The sequence below is a fragment of the Camellia sinensis genome, chromosome 7 (assembly GCF_055761805.1).
Source record: "Camellia sinensis isolate YWXY chromosome 7, ASM5576180v1, whole genome shotgun sequence".
NCBI classification, from domain to species: Eukaryota; Viridiplantae; Streptophyta; class Magnoliopsida; order Ericales; family Theaceae; genus Camellia; species Camellia sinensis.
The window spans coordinates 123,200,984-123,221,754 of record NC_138967.1 but is presented as its reverse complement, the minus strand read 5'-3'; the positions used below and the strand labels follow the sequence as shown (position 1 = coordinate 123,221,754).

Genomic DNA, 20,771 nt, shown 5'->3' with positions numbered 1-20,771 from the left:
TCCAGAACCAGCCTCGGTGAAATTGTGAGAAACAGTCAAAGTTTTGAGGAGTCAGCCCAAACGTCTCACGCACGAGACTGTCTTCGCCTTTGTCCTTTGTTCATAGTTTTGTTATGTTGGCGAAAGCATTGGACTACTTTTGTATTTAAGTCTTGGGTTCGACCGACTTAAACTTGTGTGATCCTGTATGTACAGTGTTCTGTGTTAGTACATATTTTGATGTGAGTTATTAACATATAAATGTTTGAAATGTTATGGTGTGCATATACGCACAGCTCTATGGACAAAGTTTTAAATTTGCTTCCGTTTGGCCCCTTTACTCTGATGAGTTTTGTTTTATTTGGTTTGAGGCCGTAGGTAATCTCATGATTACTGGCCGATTATGACCTTAACCCATAGGGACGGGTTCGGGCCGTGACAAATCCTTTGGAGAAAGACAGAAGTCTTGACTTTATTTTTCTAGGATAACCAATAAAAGGATTGGACTTTGGGAGGAAGATAATTAATCCACACAAGCTTACTAGTTAATAGAGTTGGACCAAAAGAGTTTTCAATACATTTGTAAGCAGAAGATACTGAAAACACACCTGAGTTTGAAGCATCCCAAGATAGTCTATCAGATTGATTAGTATTGATGGTAGGAGCAGCCACAAGAAAATTAGTGAGCCTAGAAAGCTCCCTAAGCTCCCAATCATAAAGTTAAAGATCCAATTGTCTGATCCATCTTTTTTTTTTTTTTTTTGTCATACATTGATCTCAATGATTCATCTTTGTCAACTAACAATCTAAAGAGACTAGGAAAATCATCTTTCACACACACATTCGAACACCATTTATCTTTTCAAAATTTGACTCTAGATCCATCCCTAACATCTATAAGATTCTTTTCCACACCCAAGAATGTCTATTGCTTGGACTAAATGATGGAATCCAGCTTCCCAAATGTAAGTTGTATTTGCTACAAATGACCCTCCTCCACGAAGCCTCTTTTTCAAGCCTAAATCTCTACAACAACTTGACTAATAAGCAATCATTAACCACTCTCACTCTCCGGATGCCAAGCCCACCTTGCTCCACACTTTTTGTAATATCCTCCCACTTCACCATATGGAGTTTTCTCTTCAGTTCAGACACACCCCAAAGAAATCTAGCCTGAAGTTTCTCAAACTCTCTGGCTACCCCTACTGGTATCTTAAAGAGAGATAAATAATACACAGGCAAAGAAGAAGTTACAACTTTAATTAGAGTAAGCCTACCTGTAAATGATAGTAATCTTCTCTTCCACCCAGTTAACCTGCTTCTGACTTTGTCCAGAACTAGTTTCCAAGATGCTTCCCTATTTGGATTAGCTCCTAAGGACAGCCCCAAATACTAAATTGGCAAGTTCTTAATCTTACAATTTAACTTTTTTGCAAAGGAAGCAATGGCATCCTCATGCACGCCCACTCCACACACTAGAATTTTGTGGTAATTAATTCTCAAACCTGAGATCAGTTCAAAGCATCTTAAGATCCTCTTTAAATTGCATACTTCAACCTCCTCTGCTTCACAAAAAAGTAGTGAACCATCTGCAAATTGAAGATGGGACAACAACACACCATTTGCTCCAATTTTTACCCCTTTAATAAGACCTAACTGTTGTGTTGTAGACAGAAGAATACTAAAGCCTTCTGTTGCCAAATTGAACAAGAAAGGGGATAAGGGATCCCCTTGCTTTAGGCCTCTTTGTGGACTAAACTCCTCAATTGGAAAGCCATTGACAAGCACTGATAAACTGGCAAATGATACACATTCTTCAATCTAGTTAGTTCATTTTTCTCCAAAACCAAAATTCAAAAGCATAGATTTAAGGTAAAGCCAGATCACAGAGTCAAAAACCTTATCAAAATCAAGCTTAATTAGCACACCTTTCTTTTTAGCTTTCTTCCAACCATCTATCACCTCATTTGTAATTAGCACACCATCCAAAATATTCTTTCCTCCTATAAATGCTGATTGAGATTCACTAATGATATGGGGCAAAACAGCTTTCAACCTACTAGCCAACACCTTGGCCAAAATTTTGTACATTGATCTAATAAGGCTAATGGGTCTATAATCTCCATGACCCACTGGATTATCCTTTTTGGGAATGAGTGAAATGAAGGAACTATTTAATCTCTTCAACAATTTGCCATTCATGTGAAATTCCTTGAAAAAGTTGCACACATCTCTCTTCATCAATTTCCAGAATTTTTGAAAGCAGATCATATTAAATCCATCAGGACTTGGAGCCTTATTACCATTACAATCTCTAATTACAGCTTTAATTTCTTCCTCTGAAAACTCTACCTATAAACCCCCACAATAAGAGCTACACTACACTAACTTAAATGACCCTCCTAGATTTGGTCTGGAAACCCATTCCTCAGAGAAAAGCTTGCCAAAATGCTCATATACCTCTTTCTTAATTTGATTAGGATCTTGAAACAGTACATCATCAACTGCGATGGGATTGATTTCATTTCAACTCTGCCTACTCCTGACCATCAAATGAAAAAATCTAGTATTTCTATCACCTTTCATGTTCCACTTGAGTCTTGACTTTTGCAACCATATCCATTCCACCATCCTACTTAGCTTCCAAACTTGTTCTCTTACTAATCTTCTTCTTAATATTTCATTATAAACCAGATCTCTAGATTCAGCAACAAGATCTAATGTATGGAGTTCCTCATCTGCTGTCTTTAGTTTGAAAATTACATTCCCAAATACCTCCTTTCTCCAGCTTTTTAAAGAAACCTTCAAAGTCTTCAATTTGATTTGGAGAATAAAGCCAGCCCAGCCCTGCACTACTGATTCCTTCCAAGTCTACTCTATAAAAGATAGAAAATTAGAGTGCTAGGCCCAAACATTTAGAAAACTGACAAGCTTAGGGCCCCAATCTCTATCATCCTCCATCAACAATAGAGGATAGTGGTCGGAAATAAGCCTTGGCAAAACCCATAATTTTAAGTTAAACCCCTCTATCCATTTTGGATCTACTAAAGCTCTATCAATTCCGCTCCACTTCTCACCTTTTACTGAATTACACTAGGTAAACTTCCTCCCAAGTAATGGCAGATCTTTCACTTCACACTTACCAATAAAGTCATTCAACGCCCTCATGCCCCTATCTCTCCTAGACAAACCTTTTCTCTGGCTTGCATTCTTAATTTCATTGAAATCTCCACATAGTCACCAAGGATTATGGAAGTCCATCTTCAATTTAATCAAACTATCCCATAATTTCTTCCTATTGCCAACTGCATTTGGAGTATAGATATTGAGAGTAACACAATCAAGCGAGTTAAATAAAGTACCTGACAGTAGAACGAATCTTTTACTACTACAACAAGCTTGTAGTTGGAACACCTCAGTATCCCTAATGCATAGGAGACCTCCAGATAGACCTGTAGGGTCTTTAACCATGAAATCCATTTTGTCTCTAGCCCACATTGATCTAACTTCTTTTTTCTGATAGTGCAATTTTTTTGGTTTCTTGAAACAGGGCTAAATCTACATTTCTTTCCTTAAGAATTGTCCTTATCTTTCCTTTCTTCTGATGCGAGCCCACACCTCTAATGTTCCATAAGATTATCCTCATAACAACTTTTAAAACGCCTCTTGATCCCCAGAATAGAGACTACCTAAATGGCTGCTCCATTGCCCCTTCCAACTCTCTCTTTAGCATTTACCTCAAGTTTCATAATTTTGTTAAGAGCTTCAACCCCTTTCCTATAAAATTCACACCCAATAGTTTTCCTATCTGCAGAGTAGCTTGGGCTTTATTCAAGATTAACTTGCCTCTATCATCCTCATTCTCCATCGAAGCTGAAAGGAAAGCTTTAGCCATAGCTGCTCTGAAGACTGCTCATTTTATAGCTGTTTTCCTTGTTGATGCACCTTTGTGACCATATCTTCTTGCTAGGTCGAAATAGCCTTTTCCCTGAGGATGACTTTTGATTTTAACCTTCTTGGTCGCTTTCTTCTTTCATTTTTTACTTTGAATGACAGAGTTACATCCCATATTCATCCCTTGCTCCTGAGATAAACTAGAAACTGAATTAAGAGACCCATTTACCTATACACAATCATTTCCATTGGGCTCATTCTAATTTGCATGTAGTCCTCCCAATTCATTACTTCTTTGGATAAGGCCCAATACCACCTCCAAATTGAGCCCAAGCCTAAGGGTACTTGATCCACTCAAACTCCTAACAAAATCAGGTGTGTACACTTGATCATCAAATCCCTAACCCATTATCCTCATTTCATTGCATGCTTTTACCTCAATTTCCTTGGCTAATCCATTGTATGACTCTATAACTACCGTGTCACTCTTCCAGTGTGAATCTTTGTTCATCTGTAAATCCTTATTCTCTCCATATGGCTTCTCACCCCTTGTCATCTCAGTGTTTTGGTCCACCTCAGTGTTTTGGACCATCTCCTTGTTTTGGTCCACCTCAGTTTGAATCTTTGTCCATCTGTTCATCATTTCACTGTTCAGCTTGCCATTGCCGTTTGAGCTAATGTGATCATCAACTAAAACCTAATGCTTCTTGCAAATACATGGTTCCTTGATTGTTTGTGTTATGATGGTCTGGTCTTCACTCACCCTCACAGGATATAATGTACCTATGTAGTCTAAGTTTATGACCTTGTTAATCTATTTCATATAGCTGGTGAGGATTATAATCTTGCCACAAGAAAACGATTGCGGTTGGCACATATCCTCTTCCAAGTAGATTACTTTTCCCTATACACTGCCAATTATATTGAAGTTTGTTCTGTTCCATAGATTTAATGAAATACCATAGCAGCTAAGTCACACTCTTCGTTCCTGTTCCAAAACCAACCCAGGTCTCCATTGGATTATGTCATCACCCCAATCCATGATTACCTCTCCTGCATTTTAGAGTTAATTTCCTCCTTGGAGTTGAAAGATCTCACTATATCTCTACCTCCTCATTTTCTAACCATAATGCCCTCTGTGCTTGTTTCTTCTAGTTCCTGTTTCATGTTAACGTCTGCATAATTAGCCTTAAGACGAACCACAATGCTCTTATACAACCACTCATTTCCTATTTCCTCTGCCTTTATTGTTAAGAGTCCACCTCCCACAATAGTAACTCCTTTTGTTGCCTTTGCGTAGGACCTCCTATCAACAAAGACATTCTTTCCACTCATACCCTCTATATCTGGGACTGATGGCTTTGATTGATGAAAATGGCTAGGGCCCTTCTCCACCATTCCTTTTCCAAACTGTGCAAGTTTTACATCAATTGCTTTGTCATCCATCCACAATCCATTGGCCTTTTGTACAGCAACCTTTGTTGCTACTGAACAATCAAATCTTACAAATCCAAACCTTGTGTTAGTTACTCTTCTTCTTTGTTGCGGAATAAAAACATCCTTGACCACTCTACACTTCACGAATAAGTTGAACAAGCTCCTCTAGGATCCAAAGATCTTGGCAAGTTATCCACAAATATGGTGAATAATCTAGAGCTCACATCCCTACTGCCTTGTCTAACTCTATGCCTCACCACTGGTATCCATCCACCTTGCTAAATTCCTTGTCTCACCATTCTCTAGCTGAAGTGGTGAAAATGAGGAGCGGGCTGAACAAAAAAAAAAAAAGAAAAAAGGGGAAGAATAAGTGATAGTGGCTGAGGCTGGAAGAGAGAGAGATGAGGACAAGGATAGGGGATTCGAGTTTGGGTCACCAGTGAGGGAAATGAGAGGAGAGGCGTTGCAGGGAGGATCGAACTGAAGTGATGAAGGATGATAAGAGACAGATGGAGGGACTGTGGTTGAGGCTGGAAGAGAGGGAGGAGAACAGGGATAGGGGTTCGAGTTTGGGTCTCCGGCGTAGCTTGAGACACGATTATGGAGATTCAATAGTGTTAGAGATGCAGCAGTCAGTCATAGATCCATGATGATCGATGAAGATCTAAAATTTGAAGTTCCTGAATATAATGAAATTCAAAAAGCAAGCGGCAAAAGTGGTGCAACAAGAGGATTTCCTAGGAGGTTACCGATCCTAGCACTACTTTCGCCCAAGCATGCTTAACTGCGGAGTTATGATGGGATCCGGTGCATTAATGTTGGTATGATCACACCCAATTTCAAGTCCAGCTTGACCTTATTAGCAAGTTCCAATCACAACAACATATAAAACAATAGAAAATATCAAATTATGAAATTAAGCTTGTCATTGCATAATAATACACCAACAAAGGCAGGGTAGTTTATATTTCTAGTCCCAGATGACATCAAAAGTAAGCAATGATATGGGAATATATAAACCTTAAAAAAATGGAAAAACAATTCTTTTATTCATACAAATTAAACCCTTGATAATTGCTGACATCCATCTCTATTCTCTAGTAATTAAAAAGAGAAAACTCATTAACAATAAATTTGGTGATTTAAACCACAAGTCAACTTACATAGGAGCATATATATTTCGTAAACATGGAATAGTAAATTACTTTATACATTATGTACAAGCATTCTAATTAATAAAGACGAATCAATAAATATATATATATATATATATATATTCTAACATGTCTATAAATAACATATAAATAAATAAATAAAAACATTTCATCAATAAAGTTTTTTTTTTTTTGCCTATCAAATAAATAAATAAAAAACATCTATATAGTATTTGTTTTCCATATACTTTTCAATAAGGCAATAAAATTGGGATAGTGAATAACCAAATCATCTCGTTATGATCATGCTCTAACAAAACTTGATAGGAGAAAAATAAATCTATTTCTGTCACCTACATCAATATTCATAGTAGAAAAATGCGGCAGACCCCTACCAAAACCGACCCCCAGTGCCACGTGGCACTGGGTGATTGGAAGGAAAGGAAAAAAAAAAAAAAAAAAGGAAACTGGCCAATGGGGTTGAGCTGGGGTGCTGGGGGTGCCCCAGCTGGGGTCCCTAGCACTTCTGATTCATAGTATCACTTAAGAAAGTGTGTTCATTTATTTTGCCGCATCAACTCCTTTAAAATTTGATAAAATTAGAGATGGAATACTAGATGATTAATGATAGTCAAGATGCAAGCTATATAACCAACAACAAAACTATCAATGGTAAGAATGAGATAATTTAGACATTCATTAGTTATATTATTTTTAATACAAAGTATGTAGGGAGACAATCATTTATATGTGGGGTTTTTTTTTTTTTTTTTCGTACAAGAGTTTATCATTAATTCGATTAGCCTTATGATAATAGAAAAATAAAATAAAATTATACTCCTGCCGTCCCAATTTGTTATTCCCTTTTAGGGATTCCAACTTTTTAAGAGAGCATACAATTACTACACTTAAATTTAAATTTCAAAGTATTTTTTTTCCACTAATGTCCCTATCTTTTCAAATTTTTAATATATTTATAATTACTCAAAAATGGTAGTTTTGGAAAATCAATTATTTTTTATACTTTGACTTTTCAAATGAGACTATCATTTTGAGATATCCCAAAATGAAATAGTGGACCAATAGAATGGGACAGATGGAGTAGTTGTTATTAATGTTTTAGATATCTATACTAAACAAGGGGATTTTGTTTTTAATGTACATGTACATAATTTTATTGTGTGTGTAGTCAAATAATTGGCTGATTTGTACATTGGAGCATTCTCTCAATGATCTACTTCACAGAACAAAAGTATAATGGTTCTTTTAGAATTAGAACAAAGAGTGCACACTTCTTTTTTTTTTTTTTCTTTTTTTTTTTTCTTTTTTTTTTTTTGTATTATGCAAGTGGAGAAATACTATAGTCTACTAGTCAAATTTTAAAGAGCTTGCTAATTTGGTGAAATTTTTTAAAAATTAAGGGCACAATTGGTAATCGGTACCATTTTCATTTTTAGTGCTCCAAACAGAAAAAATGAAAACTTATACGAAGAACTTGTTTTGCAATCTATTTGTGAAAATATCTATTTTTTAAGCCAACACTTTTATATTATTTTTTGAATTTTTAAAAATTATATATTTTCGCAAAAAGCAAAATGATATGGAAATGATGAGTATTTCTAAATTTTCATTGTTTTTGTTTTTGATAACACAAAAAACATAAACATAAATAAAAATAAAAACATGGCATAGCATGTTCGTTAAACTTTTAAATAGATATAATACAAATTACAACCCAAAAAAAAAAAAAAATTGTTTTTAAATTTAATGATGCCAACAAATTTATCTTGATCATCACTTTGGTTTGAATATTTTTGCTTGAAATGGGAGTTACTTTCATCGTTCAAAAAAGAAAACTAGAAAATAATAAATAAATAAATAATAAAAGGGAGATAAGTACGAACAAATCCCCGTCATAGTCATTAAGGTTAATGCATTAATGAGATTAGAACAAATAGAATCCATTAATACATGGGAAAGGGGTTATTACCTTTCCCGTGGTAGCTTTTCCATTGCATCGTTGACTATGCTCTTCTTCTTTTCTTTTTTTTTCTTTTTTTTAATTTCAAAGATACTAGATATTTTAGAAGTTATATTAAATTTTTTATCAAATATCTCATATGAGTATACATTCATATAAACATTTGATAAAAATTTTAGTAAAATTTTTGGGATATCTAAAATTACTATTTTTATTTACTATTATCTATTTCTTTCTTTTTTTTGGCTGTTTGGATATAAAAAAAAGCCACAGGTCTCTAATTTTCTACCAAATAAATGATTAAATGTCTCACATAGGTGTGGGGTCTACAAAATTATGAACCCCACACCTGTCTAAGACATTTAGTCACTTGTTTAGTAGAAAATTGGATATCTCTAACATTACCCTTTAGATAGGAAAATACTATAGGTTCAAATTTCTACCAAACAAATAACCATATGTCTCACATGGGTGTGTAGACCCACACCCATATGAGAAATTTAGTCATTTGTTTGATAGAAAATTTGGTATGCCTAACAATATCCTTAGATAGGAAAATACTATAGGTCTCAAATTTTCTACCAAATAAATGACTAAATATCTCACATAGATGTGGGTCCACAAAATTACAGACTCCACACTCTTGTGAAACATTTGATCATTTGTTTAATAGAAAATTTAGGCTTTGTTTGGTTTGGCTTTGGGAAAAAGATTTTGGAGAATTTTTTTAAAAATTGTTTGGTTTGTAATTTTTCTTAAAATAATTTCAAAATCACTTTCTCTCTCTTACACATCAATCAATCATTTTTTCTCTCTCCTCTCTCCGCTCTCCTCTCTCTTCTCTCATTTTCAATCATTTTTTCTCTTACATACATTTACTTAATTACAACAAAATATCAAATCATTACAAATTCTAAAATTATTTTCAAAATATACAACCATACAAACTACAAAAATTTCAAAACTTTCTTCTCAAAATATTTTTTAAAAACTTATCTCCTAAAATCAAACCAAACAAGCCCTTCATCTCTAACATTACCATTTAGATATATATGAATGGGAGCAAGATCCTCAACCCTTGTCTATCGATTTTTTAGTAGGGATGACAATTGTCATTCACCCCATTACGTCCCGCATCATCTGCCCTGCCCCGACGCACTGAAGAAATAAAGTCCGGAAGGGTTTTCCTCCCTTGCCTCTGCGCTGATTATATCTATTAATATATATATATATATATATATATATATATATATATATATAATCATAATAAGATGAACACACTTAAAAAATTACACTTAATATTTATTTTCATTCATTTATTCCTCATTTTACATCTTTTAACTCTAATTAATTGTCAATTATTATTTGTAATATATTATATTATCTCTAATTTTTATTAATATCTCCATTTTTAAAGTTATCAAATTAACCATGCTCTTCCCTTGAAACTTTTGTGCTTTGAGATGGTTGGGTTTCTCTAAAGTTCAAATTTCAACTTGAGAAACTTGAAAGACTCATAGAGCCCACCATAGGTCCCTTTTCGATGATCTGAATCGTTCAATTTATAATGCTCTCATTGTATAATCTATAAAAAATTCAAGTTGATTCAATAATTCTAACATTTTCATTTATTGTCGTGTTTGTGTCCAAAGAGAATGAAAAGATGATTAGATAATTGTTCTTTTCATTTTTTTTTACATTTGTCTCTAAAAAGATTGCGATTATCGAATCATCTATTTTTTTTCATGAATAATATATAATGAATGCACTATAAAATAAACGATCCGGATCATCGAAAAAGAACCTATGGTGGGCCTCACAAGTCCTTCAAGTTTTATCAAATTAAGATTTGAACTTAAGAAAAACTCAACCCTTCAATATTTTCACTATATATATTGTGCGGCTGTGTAAGAATTGAGAAAGATAAATTTTAAAAAAAGATAATCTCTAAAAATAGTAAAATGGTAATAATTGCAATTTTATTTAGTTTATAATATTTTTATTGAGATATTTAAAAAATAGAGTGTTACATGGAAAGCTAGATAAAAAATAGTGTATTATAAACAATTTGCCAGGATTGATTAAAAGCTCCTGGAACACTTGTTAAGATGTATTTATAATTGTATTAATCAGTTTTGATTTCAGTAACTTTTTATTTTTAATTGTGCATTTAGTTAGATGTATTTAATTGTTTAACTATTTTATTTACTTCTAAATTAGAGTCTTGCTAATAAGTGCTCCTGCCAGATAAGTAAATGGCAAAAAATTTGAAGAATGCAAGACACTTTTTCTTAAATTTAATGTACTTTTATTGAAAGTAATATACTTTTTAACATTTTCACATATTTTCAAAACACTTTTTATACATTTTTCAACATTAAACAAGGCATAAGAGGCACTTGTTAGCATTTGACTTAAATTTAGGGAGTCACTATTCTCATTTTACTTTGTTCTGAATATACTCTCTTCTTTGTTCTTGTTATATGTAGTTACATTAATGCCCTTAGAATTAAGAACAAAGAAGAGAATGTATTTGAAACAAAGTGGAATAGGAATAACAGCTCCCTAAATTTATATACAATATTTTATGATTAATACTTTATATTTTCTATGACTCATTAATTATTTTTTAACAAGTCTCTCAGAGACATTCGTTAGTATGACCCTTAAAGCAATACGAGGGTTGCTCTCCAAAAATAAAAAAGCAATAAGAGGGAATTAAATTAGAGAAAAACAAGCTTAGTTGTCATATATTTTGTTTCATTTCAACAGAAGTATGAGACAAGCTGGAAAGCAGTTGCCACCAATGCTTGCGTTGGTGGTGGCCTCTTTTTGTCTAAGAGCCATACAACGTTGTGTGAATATATATGGGAGAATTTGATAAAATTTGAAAAATAATGATAAATTAATAATAAATTTTAAATGTTAATAATTATAATTATATTTTTTTTTCATACATATATAATAATTTTCTCAAATTACACTGATGAGTAATTTTCCCAATATATATTGTGACCAAACACTTTCAATTTGTTACTAAAGAAAGTCACAAAAGATTGAGCCATGATAGAGACCCCCTCCAATCACCACCCCCACAACCCCCACAGACACGTGACGGGTGGTGATTGGAGGAACAGAAAAAAAAGAAAAAAAATAAATAAAATATAACCAATGAGAGAGAGAGGGAGTCAAAGGGGATGGGGGAAAAGGGGACATGAAACATTTTTGTTACTATTTTGTGACAATATTTTATGTTTTTAGTGTATATATATATATATATTTGATACAATGGGGACTATGTATAGCATGAATGAGGCGTGAGGGTTTTGCTTGTGCCAAACTAAAATCTTTGAAGTCTTAATTGAGGTGTGGAGATCCTGACTAATTAGAATAGTTATTTCAATTTTATTTTTATTTTTATTTTTTTGTGATGCAATAACGTAGTTTTAACTAGACAATAGAACAATAACAAGAGGAATATACACACAGAAAACACATGATATACATGATTAGGTGAAATGTCAATGTCCATCACAGAGAAATGATTAAAATTCACTATTCACAATAAAAATTTCGAGAACCGTTTGTATAGCTCTCTTTTTTATGCAATACTCTAAAACCCTATCCGAAAATAATAATATATACTACCAAATCTTTGAGTTAGTGACGTTGCCTCCAAACCCTCGACCGTCTACCTTAACCCTTTATCTCTGTAAAAGACCCTTTATAGTACTCTGTTAGGGTTTTTGTTTGGATAGATTAGACTTCATGTCCACTCCATAGAAAAGTCCGATATTTTATTGAAACAACTTTGCTACAGACTCCACTGGCGTCGATCCCAGTGAGGTGGCAGCGTGTCATTTGTTCAAATCACAAAAAAAAAAAAAACAAAAACAAAAACAAAAACAAAACAAATTTTTTTTTTTTGACCAATGGAAAGCTTCCATTCATGACCCCCAGTGACCCCCACTGGGAGTCTTAGACATTTTTGTTATTGAAAATTGTGGGGCCAGATTAAGAGTACAACTGAATTCTATGTCCTTTATTTGTAGCATTGTTGTGTCATAAGGGAGAGGTATGATACAAATATTGAGATATCAATCTCATGGGATTAATTTATAAAAAGATACTTTTGCCTCCAAGTACATCTATTTTTTGTTTTTTCAAATAGTGGGATAAAAGTTCAAATTTTCCAAGGATAGCGATTCATTTTTTTTTTTTTTTAACATCACATAGACAAATTATTTAGTTTTATTAAGTATTGTACTTAGTAAAATAAAATAAAATTTAAAAGTCTCAATTAAAATATAAAATAAATTTATTTAATTTTTATTGATGTTTTATTTATTTAATTTTTTAAAAGTTCTAGCAAAAAAAAAAAAGAAGATATATATATATATATATATTAAAGACAGATTTAGTATAAACAATTAAAAATGGTAAAATAGTCTTTTGAGTATCTATCTTTGTTCATAATATTCTAACCAAATATTGGATTCATTTGAATAGACTTTTCCAGATATCTAATCCCATGAAAACATAAATATGGGATACACATCATTTCCAATCAAATAGTTCAGGGACTACTGTGACAACCCTCACCACTAATCAGTGCTAATCTATGATTGAGCATGTTAACTGACTAATTGACTGAAATTCTGAACTGATTTGATTTAGTGTATTAGTTAAATGCATTTCTATCTGTTGACCGTTAAATGACCTGTTCATGTTTTATGTTTCAAACTGCAAATTGAAGGCCTTATCGGTGGCCAAATCTAAAATTGATTAATGCCTTGTGTTAATTAGAATTTATGTGATTTTATGGTATGTTTAGTTGAAATTTGATTTGGTATGATTAAATTGGATTAAATAATGTTAAAACACATTAGTTGGTTATTTACTCTTTTGCCACTTAGTGGATTAATCTAGGACCCTTTAGTTGATTCACTTATGTTAGCATTAGCCCCTCTTCAGCCATTCTTTTCAAGACCCAAAACTGAGTGAGAAAGGGGGAATGAGAGGACTTGAGTTCCTTAAGGAGAATTTAGCTTGGAATTTGAAGGAATTGAAGGAGTAAGTGCATATTAGGCTCCCACACTTGAAATTGAAGACTTAAGGTAGAGAATTTCCCTTCTTAATCATGAATTTCAGTAGATTGTTGCATGGTTCATTATATATTGAAGAGTAGAGTCAAGAATTAGCTTAATATGTTGAATTGAGTAGGAGCTCATGCATGCATGCACACATTGTTGAGTTTTTAGGTTGATTTCATGAAAATCCTCACATACATGTCTTAATTCTAGCTATAGTCTATGAATTCACCATGACTTTGGGTTAAATCTTGCATTTGATCTTGTCTTTGAGTATTAGAGTTCATAGGAACTCATGCATGTATGAGTTTTGCATTGTTCTTCATGTTCTTGAATATTGACTTGAAACTGGGGTTCAATTGAACTACCTTTGGGCTTTGACTTTGCAAATTGATCTTTGAAACATGTCATATTATGCGTTTTAAAGTGTTTTCCAGAAAATTAGCCCAAAAGGATCGAATTTGATGCTTTAAAAGTTGGTTTTGAGCTTGAAGGTTCAATCTGAAAATTCCAGAATTTGGACCCACGCTCGAGCGTAAGACTTCACACTCGAGCGTACACCCTGAATTCATGCAGTCCGCTCGAGCGGAAAAAGTAACACTCGAGCGTGAAACGCGTGTATCCAGTGCTTTTCACATGTTGACAGTCCGCTCGAGCGGGGGAATGCACGCTCGAGCGAGGACTTGTGTCTCACGCTCGAGCGGGTATCGAGCGCCCATGGAGTGTGAATTTCATGCATCCAGTACTTTTGCTTGAGTTTACAGTCCGCTCGAGCAGAGAAAGTCGCGCTCGAGCGGAGACCTTTATCTGCATGTCCGCTCTAGCGTATAAAGCCACGCTCGAGCGAGACCTCTGTTTTCTGAAATTTTTGAAAAGTGTTTAAAAGTGCATCTTTGCATCCCCATTCCATCCTAGGCATTCCTAGGCCTAGTTTAAGGCATCTTAATGAGGATAATGCTATAGAACCACACCGAATCAATATAGGGACTAAGTTATTGTTTCCCAAACGTGCAACTTAGTGTGTGTTCATCCTGTAACTGTGTAAGGTTGGCATCTGAGGATGCTCACTAGCCTATCTGTAGCCCAGAACTCTGTGAGTAACAATGTTGTAAAGATATGTTCAATTATGAATATTTTCTGAATGATCTACTGTACTATTTTCTGAAATGATACTGTTTACTGAATGAATGTTTGTCCTATTTGTGAACTGTATTCGTGGCATCCATAGCAATTTACTGTTACTATACTGTACTGCTACTGTCACAGATATCTCTATCGGTTCTCATGTTTGGAACCACTACTGTTTACTGATATGATGGCCATCAACTGACTGTTCGGTCTGTTAAGACCTACTGTACTGTTTGCTACTGGATGTACCACTTATGACTGCTATGATCGAATAATTGATATACTGTTCAAATAACTGTTTTAAATACTGAAAGGACATTCATTCCTTACCTCTTTACGCATATGTTATTCACTGGGTTTTAGCTCACTGTATATATATATATATATATGTAGGTGTCCAGGCACCGGATCGGAGCTAGGAGCATTGGGTTAAACTCCCTTTTTGTCAAGCCAACCAACGTGCCTCCCTGCGAGGTTCCAAGTGCTGCCAAGCCAAGGCTGCTTAGGGGTGTTTTAGTTTTTCCCCCTTTCTGTTTCTGTTTTGTATATACTGTATAGGATCGCACTATACTGTTCTTACAAGGATTAAGTCTCTATCCTGGATGATTGTATATGTATGTACATACTGTTTTGCTTCCGACTGTGAATATGTTTAAAAGTCTTTTTGCATACAGACTGTCACAGCCCATTGGATATCTTTTATTACTGTTTTTGGCTTCTGCCAGTCCATGTACTCTGTATTACTATTATTACTGTTAAGCAGGCCTTCGGTAATCACGGATTACTGGCCGGTTACGGTGCTAAACTCATAGGGGCGGGTTTGGGTCGTGATAGAGTGGTATCAGAGCGATACTAAACCACGAGTTATACCGCACACACGTGTCCAAATGAGCTATATGATGTCCTAGAAAAGTGATTAGGGCATTGCATGAGCATTGAAAAGGAGTGTGTGGCCATGACATAAATATATGTGCTAATGTGTTTAAGTATGCAACTGCCTATGTTTATTATTACTGTATTGCATATAGTGAAATGGACAATGCAAGGAATGCTGATGAATCCGAATCTTCTGAGGCAAGAATGGCAAGGCTGGAAAGAATGGTGGAACTATTAACTAAGAATCTAAGGCAACAATAGAACCAACAGCCCCCACCTCCTCTAGTACAGCCAGAGCCACCTGTTAATGATGATATAATTGCTTTGACTCAGAAGTTCAGCAAAATGAAACCACCATCCTTTCAGGGAGGCGTTGAACCGTTAAAGGTCGAAGCATGGGTGCTAGAAACAGAGAAATTATTTGAAGTGTTTCCGTGTTTTAAAGCACACAAGGTGTTATTGGCCACCTTTACTTTGCAAGAGGAAGCTAGGCGGTGGTGGATGCTTATCCGCGACACCAACAATACTATGACTTGGGCTCAATTTAAAGAAGCCTTCTTTGAAAAGTACTTCCCTCAGTGTGTCAGAGATCGAAAAGTCACTGAATTTGAATAGTTGAAACAGGGCACCATGTCAGTAGCCAAGTATAAATCAAAGTTCACCGAGCTCGCCAGATACGCATCACTTATGGTGGACACTAATTACAAGAAGGCCAGGAAGTTTGAAGGCGGCCTTAATGTTGAAATACTCGACAGAATAAATGTTCTGAAACTACTGAAATATGTAGATGTTCTTGACCGAGCCATAATAGCTGAGTCGAATATCGAGGCACTGAAACAGACTGAAACACCAGTGACTGAATGGTGCGGTAAGAAATGGGGTTTTAAATTTAAGAAAGGCCGGAACAGCCCATTGAGCAAAAACCAAAATACGGGGTCAACAACCAGTTCCAGTCAGGGAAGTGGTTCCATACCACCCTACTCCGAATGTGGTAAGAGACATAAAGGGATCTGTTATAAAATTTTAGGTGCTTGTTACAGGTGTGGCAAGGTGGGCCACATGGTCAAAGATTGCCCTTTTGCTCCTCAAGGCAATAGTAAAGCTGCAGCCAGTGCCGCAGCATCAACTATTGCACCGAAACCAAATTCGAAAGCTACTGGAAAAGAGCCTATGAGGCAAGGCCGGGTGTTTACACTCGTACCGGGAAATGTATAGAATACCGAGACTATTGTGTCAGGTATTCTCTCAATTTGTGCTCAAAATGCTTATGTTCTGATTGATTCGGGGTCTACACATTCATATGTATCGCATGTCTTTTCGCAAAAATTAAATAGACCACTGGAACCTATGAACTATCTGTTAGCTGTATCTTCACCCGTTGGGGGATCCATGACTTGTGCTTATATGTACCCTGCATGTGAGATTATTGTTGGAGATGCACATTTGTATATTGATTTACCGCCATTGAACATTGATCATTTTGATGTAATATTGGGAATGGACTGGTTAACAAAATATCATGCTACTATAGATTGTGTAACAAAACAAATTGTTTTCCGTCCACCTGGATTGCCTGAATTTGTATTTAACGGAGTTGGTGTAGTACCTCCCCCATATCTGATTTCGTCCATGAAAGCTTTTAAACTGATTAAGAAGAGGTGTAAAGGGTATCTGTGTTGTGTATTGACTGTACCTACTGATGCTAAAACTGATGTGAACAGTATTCTTGTAGTCAGAGAATTCCCATATGTTTTTCCAGATGATTTGTCAGGGGATTTGATTGATAGGGAGATTGAGTTCACCATTGATGTGTTTCCGGGTACACAGCCAGTTTCTAAAGCTCCGTACAGAATGGCACCTACTGAATTGAAAGAGTTGAAAGTTCAGCTACAAGAACTGTTAGATAAGAAGTTTATCAGGCCCACTACTTCGCCTTTGGGGCGCTCCAGTCTTATTTGTGAAAAAGAAAGATGGCTCATTGAGACTCTACATTGACTACTGTGAATTGAATAAGGTAACAGTGAAAAATAAATACCCACTGCCTTGTATTGACGATTTATTTGACCAATTACAGGGTGCCCAAGTGTTCTCCAAAGTTGACCTTAGATCTGGATACCACCAGTTGAAGGTTAAGACAGGGGATATTGAAAAGACTGTCTTTCGAACGAGGTACAGACATTATGAATTCCTTGTTATGCCTTTCGGAGTTACTAATGCACCAGCTGCATTTATGGACCTTATGAATAGAATTTTTAAACCATTCATCGATGACTTTATTGTTGTATTCATAGATGACATTTTAATTTATTCCAAAAGCACGGAGGAACATGAACATCATTTGAGAATTTCCCTACAGACCCTAAGAGAACAGAAACTGTATGCTAAACTGACTAAATATGAATTTTGGCTTGACAATGTTATGTTTTTGGGGCATGTGATCAGTAAGGATGGAATTTTAGTTGATCCGCAGAAAATTGAAGCAGTAGTGAGTTGGCCTAGACTGACAAATGTTACCGAAGTCCGAAGTTTCTTAGGCTTACCCGGGTATTACAGGAGATTTGTGAAAGACTTCTCTAAGATTGCCTTACCATTGACTCAGTTGACTCAAAAGGGGATATCATTTGACTGGACCGATCAAAGAGAATCAGCGTTTCAAGAGTTAAAGACCCGACTTGTGACTGCACCAATTCTTACCCTACCCTCAGGTACGGATGGTTTACTATATTTAGTGATGCTTCTTATAAGGGTTTAGGATGTGTTTTAATGCAGAATGGTAAAGTTATTGCATATGCTTCCCGAAAACTGAGACCTCATGAAAAGAACTACCCGACCCATGATTTAGAACTTGCTGCAGTGGTGTTTGCACTGAAAATTTGGCGTCACTACCTTTATGGGGCAACATGTGAGTTATATACAGACCATAAGAGTTTGAAATACTTCTTCACACAGAAAGAACTGAACATGAGGCAACGGAGATGGTTAGAACTGATAAAAGACTACGATCTGCAAATTCTGTACCATGCAGGAAAAGCTAACACCGTTGCCGATGCACTGAGCCGAAAATCGATCAGAAATTTAGTTTGTTTACTCACTGGACAGAAAGAGTTGCTATGTGACCTTGAAAAACTTGAAGTTGAGATTGTGTTACGTGAACAAGGTGGAATCTTAGCCGCTATTTCTGCTCAACCAGCCCTGATTGAGGAGATTAAAGAGAAACAGTAACAGGATGACTTTTTGAAAAAGATCATCGATGAACGGGAGTCCAAACCAAGACCGGACTTTAAATTTGAAAACAATGTGTTGAAATTCCAGGGAAGGTTATGTGTACCGAGTGATTTTGAACTGAAAAGAATAATTCTGCAAGAGGGCCACAATTCAAAATTGTCTATCCATCCAGAAAATACGAAAATGTACCAAGACTTGAAACCGAATTTCTGGTGGTCGGGAATGAAGAAAGAAATTGTTGATTTTGTGTCAAAATGTCTTCATTACCAACAAGTAAAAGCCGAACATCAACGACCCGTAGGTTTACTGCAACCCTTACTGATACCGGAGTGGAAATGAGAATATATTACTATGGATTTTATTGTTGGTTTACCTCGCTCCAGTAAAGGTATGGACTCAATTTGGGTTATTGTTGATAAACTGACTAAATCTGCTCACTTCTTACCTGTCAAAACAATTTATAATGTGGACAAATTGGCTATAATCTATATTGATGGGATTGTTAGATTGCATGGAGTGCCTGTGTCCATTGTTTCTGATAGGGACTCGAAGTTTACATCGAGATTCTGGCAAAGTTTGCAAACAGTATTGGGTACTGAACTGAGACTGAGTAGTGCCTACCATTCTCAGACAGATGGTCAGTCAGAACGAACCATCCAAACTCTGGAGGATTTACTGCAAATGTGTGTCCTTCATTTTCAGGGAAATTGGGAAAGCCATTTACCTCTAGCTGAATTTGCCTACAACAACAGTTTTCACTCGAGCATTGGTATGGCGCCTTTCGAGGCTTTGTATGGCAGAAAATGTCGATCTCCGATTTGCTGGGCAGAAGTTGGAGATGGGCCTTTGCTTAGGCCCGAGATTGTATAGGAAACCACAGAAAAAGGTGAAACTGATTCAACAGAGACTGAAAACCGCACAGAGCTGGCAGAAAAGTTATGCGAATGTTCGAAGGCGAGATAGAGAATATGAAGTAGGTGATCACGTTTTTGTTAAAGTGACACCGATGAAAGGCCAGACTCGTTTTGGAGTCAAGGGTAAGCTAGCGCCGAGATATGTCGGACCGTATGAGATTATTGAGAAAATCAATCCGGTGGCGTATCAAGTAGCGCTTCCTCCTGAAATGGAGCATATGCATAATGTGTTCCACATTTCAATGTTGAGGGACTGTAGACGCGCCCGAATGTCCCGGGAAAATCCCGTTTTGTTCATTTGGGCTTGTACGAGGAGCAAATATTCCGGCAAGCCCGTACTCCTTTCTTCCGAGCTCCGTTACTGTCCGATCACCTGCGAGCAAATAACGATGAGCTACCCGGCGGTGTGTGGCCGGAAAACCCCTCTGACGATCAAGTTAGAACACACACACAGGGGATAGATAGAGAGAAGGGAGAGTGTTGAGTGTTTAGTGTATGTCTCACCAAATGTTCATCTGTCGCGCATGGGGGGCGCAGATTCGCTTATATACCTTCTGCGCCCCGAATCTACTCTCATCCGTCTCTCGACACGTGGTGCTGCTATCCCATCTGTCAGCACAAATCTTGCTGGGCACCACCTAACCCAACTGCCCTCCTATTCTCCTGGGAGCTCGGCAGCTGGTCAGTACCATCTCGGCCATCGTCTGCCATGCTGCGCTTCTTGCCCAAGTATTCCAACAGCCAAGCTCAGATGGGGACCGGACTCGACGGCATCTCGGCATAGCTGAGCTTGGGACAACTAACGCTTGTCCGTGGTCAACCAACCTGCCGAGCAAACAGGTACCCCGGCGTCATAACCATGGATCCTCGCAGCTTGTTCAATCCACGCGCTGCCTTAACCGAACAGCTTATTTCACGGCCGGGCCATACAGCTTGGCCCAGCGCCTGTCTGGCATAACTCTGTCCGGCCCAAATCTGTCCGGCATAACTCTGTCCGGCCCAAATCTGTCCGGCATAACTCTGTCCGGCCCAAATCTGTCCGGCACAACTCTGTCCGGCCCAAATCTGTCCGGCACAACTCTGTCCGACCCAA

At 36.3% G+C, this 20,771-nt stretch overlaps 1 pseudogene; it reads right to left on the bottom strand.

Annotated features, from left to right (window-relative positions):
- Window positions 1–6,026: 6,026 nt before the first annotated feature.
- LOC114320725 (5S ribosomal RNA) lies at window positions 6,027–6,145 on the bottom strand (annotated as a pseudogene).
- Between the last annotated feature and the right edge of the window lie 14,626 nt (window positions 6,146–20,771).